General features: G+C 47.3%; 1 pseudogene; it reads right to left on the bottom strand.

Annotated features, from left to right (window-relative positions):
* Positions 1–7,497: 7,497 nt before the first annotated feature.
* Positions 7,498–7,634, bottom strand: LOC120921459 (annotated as a pseudogene).
* Positions 7,635–9,606: the final 1,972 nt, after the last annotated feature.

The following is a 9,606-nucleotide window of genomic DNA, read 5'->3' on the forward strand; positions in this document are numbered from 1 at the left end:
GAGCAATGCACACTGGGAGATTTCCACGGATGGCGCATGCGCCGTTCGTGTAAAACGTCAATCACGTTGGGTCACAGAACATTAACATAAAACACGCCCCCCTGTCCCACATTTGAACTTGGCGGGCTTACGCCGGCCGATTTACGCTACGCCGCTGCAACTTACGGAGCAAGTGCTTAGAGAATACAGCACTTGCCCGTCCAAGTTGCAGAGGCGTAACGTAAATCGGATACGTTACGTCGCCGCAAAGATACGCCACTGTACGAGAATCTGGCCCATAATGTTTGGGGGTTCTAAGTAATTTTCTAGCTCATCCCTAGTCAGTGGATACAATACATGTGTAAAACTTTTGGGTATATTCTAAAAAGAAAATCCATAGCCATATGACCATCGGAAATGCTTATAAATTAGTTTAAAACTTGAATGTTCTCAGTCCACATTCTCTGCAGTTTGAATTTGAGGATGCAGAAACTACTACAATGTGGCCAATAGATGGAGCTATTGAGCATACTTATTTCCTGTGATGATGAGCGCCAACTATTGGTCATAATGCAGTATTTTTCCCGTTTAGGTAGAGAATATAGCCTGCGAACATTCAAGTTTTAAATTCATTTATATGCATTTCCGATGGTCACACAGCTATGGATTTTTTTTTAAATATACCCAATAGTTTTGATGGATTTGCAGCTATGCAGATTTTTTTATGAATACAGCCCTTTGTAAAAATACCATGACTTAAGGTTTACCCCTCCTTGGCAACTACTGCAATGTATTCGGCAACAAACAGGTTAACTTTCCTTTCATTTCTGTCATTTTCTCTTCCATGTCGAATGGCTATCGAAAATCAAACATCATTGAGCATTCATAGAGTTTCACCCAGTTTCAGGTGAATGATTCAGATATATCAATATTTACAGCCTATGCCTACACTTTGATTTGCAATAAAATTAGGAGACAGGCTCATTGTTCTCCTAATAATTGAAACACTTTGTAAGCTTCTCTTCTTGCAGATCGCGGCGGACGTTGTGTATTTTTCCCTCGCACTCACGCTGTTCGGTAATCAGATGATCTGCATAAGCCCCAACCTTTTTTTAATGTCAAGGCCATTTTACTGATGAGCCATCATCAATATGTGTGACTTGGCTTCTCATGCGTTACTCTTTGCGGTTTTTTTTTCTTGGAATGCTGCTGTATATCTGGACTAATATGGCAGAATCTTAAAGTGAAGGAAGACAGAAATATAGGAGCTTGCACTTAAGTAATTGTAAATTTCAGACATGAAATATGAACAAAGCATATCCCTCTGTAGTGTGTAGTTGTTTCAACTAAGAGCACTAAGTGTCAGTTTTATCTGCTGCCTCATTCAAAAACAGTGTGCCCCCCCCCCCTCAAAATCCATACCAGACCCTTATCCGAGCATGCAGCCTGGCAGGCCTGGAAAGGGGGATGAGCAAGCACCCCCCCTCCTGAACCATAGCAGGCCACATGCCCTCAACATGAGGGGTGGGTGCTTTGGGGCAGGTCAAAGCACCATGGGCCAGATTCACAGAGATCTGCGGCAGCGTAACGTATCGGCTTTTACGTTACACCGCCGCAAGTTTTCAGCGCAAGTGCCTGATTCACCAAGCACTTGCGTGTAAACTTACGGCGGTGTAACGTAAAGCCGTCCGGCGCAAGCCCGCCTAATTCAAATGGGGCGTGTACCATTTAAATTAGGCGCGCTCCCGTGCCGAACGTTCTGCGCATGCTCCGTTTGGAAATTTCCCGCTGTGCTTTGCGCGAAATTATGGCGCCCCGACGTGTTTTTTCAATGGCGACGTGCGTAACGTACTTTCGTATTCCCGGACGTCTTACGCAGAAAAAAAATTATAATTAAAATTTGACGCGGGAACGACGGCCATACTTTAACATGGAGGGGTAATTTTACCCCATCTAAATAGCACTCTTAACTTTACGACGTGAAAAACCGACGTAAGAGAATGCGACGAACGCGCGTACCTTCGTGGATCGCCGTAATCAGCTAATTTGCATATCCAAAGCTGGAAAACGACGCAAACTCCACCCAGCAGCCGCCGGAGAATTACACCTAAGATCCGAAGGTGTACGCCTGTCGGATCTTAGCCAAAAGCCGTCGTATCTTTGTTTGTGAATTACAAATAAGGATACGACGCGGCAAATTTGAAAGTACGCCGGAGTATCAGCAGATACTCCGGCGTACTTTTTCTGTGAATCTGGCCCCTTGTCCCCATGTTGATGGGGACAAGGGCCTCTTCCCGACAACCCTGGGTTGTGGTTGTAGGGGTCTGTGGACAGGGGGCTTATCAAAATCTGGAAGCCCCTAGAATACGCCCCCCCCCCCCCCCATGTGAACGAGTATGGGGTAAAATGTGCCCCTACCCATTCAGCGAAAAAAGTGTCAAAAATAAATATAAACAGTAGACAGGTTTTTAACAATTATTTATAAAAAAAAAGTAAAAAATGTTAATTTGCTGCCCGCCATCACCACCGGACCCGAAAAAAAAACAAAAAACAAAAGCGCTCCACCATCAATGAAGGCTGACCACCTACTGCAGGCTCCACTGTTTGACAACTCTTATGTAGGTAGGGGGGTAGCCACCCAGAGACATCACCTGGAGGCCCTGCCCAACTGTGACATGCTGGGTCATTGATTGAAATTTTGGTTGGCCCAAACCGTTCGCCCAACACTATTCCTATATACAGGTATTTACAAACTCCTCTTCAACCTTCCTCCTGTACACAGTTTGCTTCTCTCAGTTCAGCCTCTGCTGGTTCACTCCTGGGGTGAGGGGTGACTTGACAGACTCTCTGTCAGTTCAATAGCGGCCCATTACAGGCAGGAACTCACAGTCCCTTAACAGTAGCACATGTGGAGTGACACAGCATGTAACCTTTACTTCTGCTTCCTCTGTGGCCACTGATCCCAGCACCACTTCTTCAGGCAATGCTAGCCCACCTAGCTGCAGCTGCCTCTGTACCAGCCCATCCGGCTGACACTCTGGAGATCTCTCAGGGAAAGGTAGAAGATATTAAGCCCACCGCTGTCTTCAAGGGAGACTGGTTTTATGTGGTAGTCTCCCCCCTTTGTTAGTTACCACCAGTGTTGAAATACTCCTAGACGTTCAAGGGGAGCAAGGAGATGGGGCGTAGGTTGTCAAGATTGGATGGGTCCAGTGAGGGCTTTTTAAGTATGGGGCTGACTAGTGCATGTTTCAAAGAGTTAGGGAAGATGCCAGAAGAGAGGGAGAGATTGAAGATGTGGGTTAGAGAGTGTAGAATAGAGCCAGATGGACACTGGGCAAGGCTGTAGATGGACACTGGGCAAGGCTGCAGATGGACACTGGGCAAGGCTGCAGATGGACACTGGGCAAGGCTGCAAATGGACACTGGGCAAGGCTGCATATGGACACTGGGCAAGACTGCAAATGGACACTGGGCAAGGCTGCAGATGGACACTGGGCAAGTCTGCAGATGGACACTGGGCAAGGCTGCAGATGGACACTGGGCAAGGCTGCAGATGGACACTGGGCAAGGCTGCAAATGGACACTGGGCAAGGCTGCATATGGACACTGGGCAAGACTGCAAATGGACACTGGGCAAGGCTGCAGATGGACACTGGGCAAGTCTGCAGATGGACACTGGGCAAGGCTGCAGATGGACACTGGGCAAGTCTGCAGATGGACACTGGGCAAGGCTGCAGATGGACACTGGGCAAGGCTGCAGATGGACACTGGGCAACGCTGCAGATGGACACTGGGCAAGGCTGCAAATGGACACTGGGCAAGGCTGCAGATGGACACTGGGCAAGGCTGCAAATGGGCACTGGGCAAGGCTGCAGATGGACACTGGGAAAGGCTGCAGATGGACACTGGGCAAGGCTGCAAATGGACACTGGGCAAGGCTGCATATGGACACTGGGCAAGACTGCAAATGGACACTGGGCAAGGCTGCAGATGGACACTGGGCAAGTCTGCAGATGGACACTGGGCAAGGCTGCAGATGGACACTGGGCAAGTCTGCAGATGGACACTGGGCAAGGCTGCAGATGGACACTGGGCAAGGCTGCAGATGGACACTGGGCAAGGCTGCAGATGGACACTGGGCAACGCTGCAGATGGACACTGGGCAAGGCTGCAAATGGACACTGGGCAAGGCTGCAGATGGACACTGGGCAAGGCTGCAAATGGGCACTGGGCAAGGCTGCAGATGGACACTGGGCAAGGCTGCAGATGGACACTGGGCAAGGGTAGAGATGGACACTGGGCAAGGCTGCAGATGGAACAAATGGAAAAAGAAAATATGGACATCCGCACTCCAAAAAACCTTGATGGTTGTCTTTATTTAAAAAAGGAAAAATGCACTACAAGTCACAGCACACTACACGGGAGTAAAACAGTTGACGCGTTTCGCACTATAAATTAGTGCTTAATCACTGCAGATGGACACTGGACAAGGCTGCAGATGGACAATGGGCAAGGCTGCAGATGGACAATGGGCAAGGCTGCAGATGGACGACAATGGGCAAGGCTGCAGATGAAGACACTGGTAAGGCTGCATTGTAAGTTTTTTCCCTTAAACTTCCCTCCTAAACTTGGGCTGCGTGTTATACGCCGATAAATACGGTAACCAGAAGGCAGAAGTGAACCAAACTTTGTGCTATTACAATATAGCAATATAATGAATATCATATTATAAAAGACATGGTAAAGCAATCACTGTACAAAGTACATATTTGCATAACCATGGCCCTTTAAGTGGGCGATAGAGTTGGCTGTAAAAACTGCAAAGCCCAAACTGTCAAGCAAGAATCTCCCACAGGTAGCTGTTAAGCAAGAAAACCAATATTGTAAGGATTTGCTAAGACTCGGCAGTTACTTAACACTGAAAGACAATTTCTCCAGGAAAATCCATCAAGTCAGCCTGAGCTCTTCTCTGTAGAGCATTTGAATGAATGGCTTATCAAATGCGTGCCAGCAATGTATTGAGCAGGGTAGATGTGGAATTGTGCCAAGATCTGTTTTGCATAGTTTTAAGATTACTGGTGTTTCAGTATAAATACCTCTACCGGCTTTGCGAGCAAGCAGAGATCTGAGAATTGTCAGCTGGATGGAGTAATCATTGCATAGATTTTAGAAATATTTCAAGTGTGAAATGCTAAAATTGAATATCACTGTGACAACCTGCGCGCCGGATAAATGGCGTTTTTTGGTAAGGTGTGATTACAAACTCATTTTATCTTGTGTTCTGCAGACAGAGGTTGGGGATGTGTTTCTCATATTGTTTTCTTCGTCTTAGACTTAGCTGACACGGGGCCTGGAGTCGTGGGAAGGCAGCATAGCCTGAAGCCTAGAGGCAGCAAAGATTTTAGGGGTGTGTCAGGCTGATAGAGGTTTCATCATCCTCCATATGTTTTTTTATGCCTAATTAGCTGGATTCAGGTAGGGGCGCGCATCTTTAAGGCGGCGCAGCGTATGGCATTTACACTACGCCGCCGTAAGTTAAAGAGGCAGGTGCTGTATTCACAAAGCACTTGCCTCCTAAGTTACGGTGGCGTAGCGTGAATTGGCCGGCGTAAGCGCGCCTAATTCAAATGAGGCTGCGGGGGGCGTGTTTTATGTATATTACTTGTGACCCGACGTGATTGACCTGCTGCCACAACCGAGATAGCCATCTTTAGCGTGAGCGGTCCTGTAAAACGATAACGGTGGTCTCGGCAGTGGATTCGCTGCAAGATTACCGTTTTCGGCGGTGGGAGAGGGCCCCCCCCTCCCGCCGCTCTCCCGCGCCCTCCGCCGCTTACCGGAGCCGTCAGTAGCGGCGGAGGCGATCGGGTCCTTTCACGTGCTGTGTGGGGATGCGAGTGAGCGCAAGATGGCCCCCACCTGTCCCCATAGCATAGCAGGGCGGAAGTGACGTCAAAACGTCAGTCCCGCCCATGCTTCTTAAAGCAATATTTTTTAAATGTCATCTTTTCAAATGACAACATTTTCCTTTTTTTTTGCATTTAAGTCTAAATATGAGATCTGAGGTCTTTTTGACCCCCGATCTCATATTTAAGAGGACCTGTCATGCTTGTAATAGGAATAAAAGTGATCAATTTTTTATTTTTTTTCAGTGTAAAAAATAATAAAATAAATAAGAAAACGGTGTGAGTAGCGCCCGCATATGAAAACGGTGTTCAAACCACACAAGTGAGGTATCTTTTAGGAAAAAAAAAAGAAAGTTTGATTTTGTTTCTGTCAGTAAATTTAGTAAATAAGTAATTTTTATTTTTCACTGTTGTGCGCTGAGGAGGCGGCACTAATGGGCACTGATAGACTGCACTGATGAGGTGGCACTGATGGGCACTCATTAGGGTGGCACTAGTGGGGACTGATGAGGTGGCACTGATGAGGAGGCACTATTCTGCTGCACTGATGGGCACTGATATGCAGCACTGATGAGCACTGATAGGTGACACTGATGGGCACTGATATGGGGCACTGATGAGCAGGCATTTTTTCTATTGAAAAGCCTGTGGCGTGCATAACACAACCCCAAAACTTCACCCGGTGCAGGAAAAAATGTACACACACATAAAGAGTGATACACAAAAAACTGTGACAGTGCATCATCAAATGGTCCTCCGAAAAGGACCCAACCCTGATCCCCCGGGGTGTTAGGCTCCAGACAGGGACTGAGGTAATCTGTGGTCCATGCAGCCGAAGCCGACATGGACCCAACTTTCTTAGAGGGTCTGCCGAAACAGAACCCTCCTTGGTTAGGCTCCCCCGAAGGGAGACCCCGTGAGAGCAGGCGAACTAAACCAGAAGGCCATGTCCACCTACTCCCAAGACATTCAGGGATGGCCTGAGGACCGTCATCCTACTAATCACACACAAGGTGTACAAACGTGCACCAACAAAAAAAAGACGTAAAGTGTCAAACGCGGGGGTAAAATAAAAATTAAAGTGGGGGAGAAGGAAGGTGGGAGAGGTGAGTGGAAAGTGACCATCGTGCAATACGATGGCCGGCCCTCCGGCCAGGAAACAAAATTTCATCTGGTCCCAGCCCTAGAGGCAGGTGTGAAAAGTGTGTTTGTGGAGATCGTTGCCAAGGTGCCATACGATAAGTGCCCCTCAAACACTTGTGCAATGTATGGCACCCCTGGACTGCCACTCCAGGGGCACTATCTACACAGGCTTTTCAATGGACCCTGACACCTGGCCCAGACCAGCAGCACCCTTCTCAGCCAGGAAGGAAGGGTTCTGAGAGATTGGGGAGAGCCCACGACAATAGGCTACTCCCACTACTCCCATCCCTCCCTCCTAATCACATTCGGGAATTACTAACCGCTCCCCCGGTGGGAAGGAGGAGCAAGTGTTCTCTCCCAAACAACTGACCAGGGCAGGCACTACCAAATCCAGGCCAGGGGCCCAGCCCCTCAGCTTCGACCTCATGTTTCTCCATCCAAATCAGAGGGCTTCCACCTCCACGCCAGCAGGTTTAGTATCTGCCAACCGCCATCCCTTTCCACTTCGCCGTGTACTCAGGACGGTTAGCATAGCACCACCTACTGGCAACTGATAAGAACAGATACTACACTTGATCTTAGCCAAAAGGCAGAGAGACTGATGAGCAGGCATTGATGGACACGAAAAAGGCAGCACTGACTGGCACCAGTAATGGACACTGATTTGTGTCACTGATGGGCACTGATTTGTGTTACTGATGGGCACTCATGGGCACTGATTGGTGGCACTCATGGGCATTGGTTGGTGGCACTTCTGGGACTTTACCGTAATCCAGGAACTGAAGATCAATACCCTGATTACATGCGCTGTTCACCCCATAAGGAGATTCCGCTGTTCTGCTCTCCTTGCCGCACACTCTGTCAGTGTGAGGTGATAAGAGCCAATTACTGGCACTTCCTGTATTTACATGTGACCAGCTGTGATTGGACACAGCTGGTCACATGGGTAAAGACCTGTGTTAGCAGCTCTTTACAGAGATCGGGGTGTCGCTGTGTCCTAGCAACACTGCACGGCCGTGATCGCCGCACTCCGCTCCCCCATGGGCGCATGTGTGTGGCTGTTCGGGTGCGCCATCATATGACGTCCACCCAGAACGAGAGCCGCACCACCCCTCCGTCATTTGATGGTGGGCGGGTGGCAAGTGGTTAAAGTTCATGTGTGTGTAAAAGCAGGTGTCCCAATACTTTTGACTTTTTGGAAAGTAGATAGTCTGAGAAAGTATATGTATTGAAGCGGGTCGGCAAGTGGTTAAATTCAGTTAGGGTTTACACCTACTTCAGTACATTGAAGTAAAATAATTTTCTGTCTTGTGCCTTTGATTCAACCCATGTGACTATAGTATAGACCAGTTACAAGAATTGGAGGAGATTTTGTTGTCAAACTTTAAAATGCGTTGCCTACTATTCTATCTTTGACTACACATGGGAAGTTGCAGTTGAGTTTGTTTTCCTTTATGTTTTTTTTAAGGTGTTTATTTCTATCAGCTGTGATATTTGCTTGAAAGTCAGCAGGATCCTTTCCTTTGCTGTGTACAGACTGGTTCTATGTGGCTTCATTATAGAATGTCAAATTGACTTGTCTTGATCTGTGCTCCAGATGGAAGGGCGCTGAATCTCATTGGTGCAGAATAATAATGCTAAATTCTGGTAGCTATAAATGTGAAATAACGCTTGCTAGGGACAGGATTTGCCATTTTCTGGTGACCAGCAGAAGTTCTACAAACAGCCATGGACATTGAGAAGAGATATTGGCTGCTCCAGCGGTGATTTGTCCAATAATGATTTGTCCTCGACCAAAATTAAGCGAGAATGTTTGTGCTCAAACACATTCAGTGCTAACCAGAACACGTGCTTTGTCCTTGCAGAGTAAGAATGAGCTTATGCCCCATACACACGATCGGAAATTACACCAGCAAAAGTCTGATGTGAGCTATTGAACGGAAATTACGATCTTGTGTAGGCTCCATCGGACTTTACTGTTAGAATTTCCGCCAGCAAAAGATTGAGAGCTGGTTCTTGGATTTTCCGACAGAAAAAATTCATATCGGAAAATCTATCGTCTGTAGCAATTTCGACACGCAAAATTCTCGGAAACAATTTGAAGCATTGAACTTCATTTTCTCGACTTGACGGACGAAAGTTCAGAGAACTTTTGTGTGACCGTGTGTATGCAAGCAAAGCTTGAGCGGAATTCCGTCGGAAAAAACATCCAAGGTTTTTCCGATGGAAAATCCAATCGTGTGTATGGGGCATAAGATTTTGGGCCAAACTGAGTTTGGCTGGAACCCACAGGAAACCGTTAAATGAATTTCCTGTCTTGTGACTGCACGGAGCAGGGATGTTGGTGACACCGTTGACCGGCCATATTTGGGCAATGCCATTGGATCAATATTGTCACCAATATCCAATATAAGGGGAGTAGGGATGTTGGTGACAATTTTGACCCAATCTGACCCAATGGCATTGCCTAAACACTTTATACCACATACCTAAACTAATCCTGAACACGTAAAGCAGGACTATAGTTTTAAAAAATATTGCTAGCGGGTAGAATTTTTTCCTGGAGTGACATGGT

The sequence above is a fragment of the Rana temporaria genome, chromosome 13 (assembly GCF_905171775.1).
Source record: "Rana temporaria chromosome 13, aRanTem1.1, whole genome shotgun sequence".
In the NCBI taxonomy this organism is placed as follows: domain Eukaryota; kingdom Metazoa; phylum Chordata; class Amphibia; order Anura; family Ranidae; genus Rana; species Rana temporaria.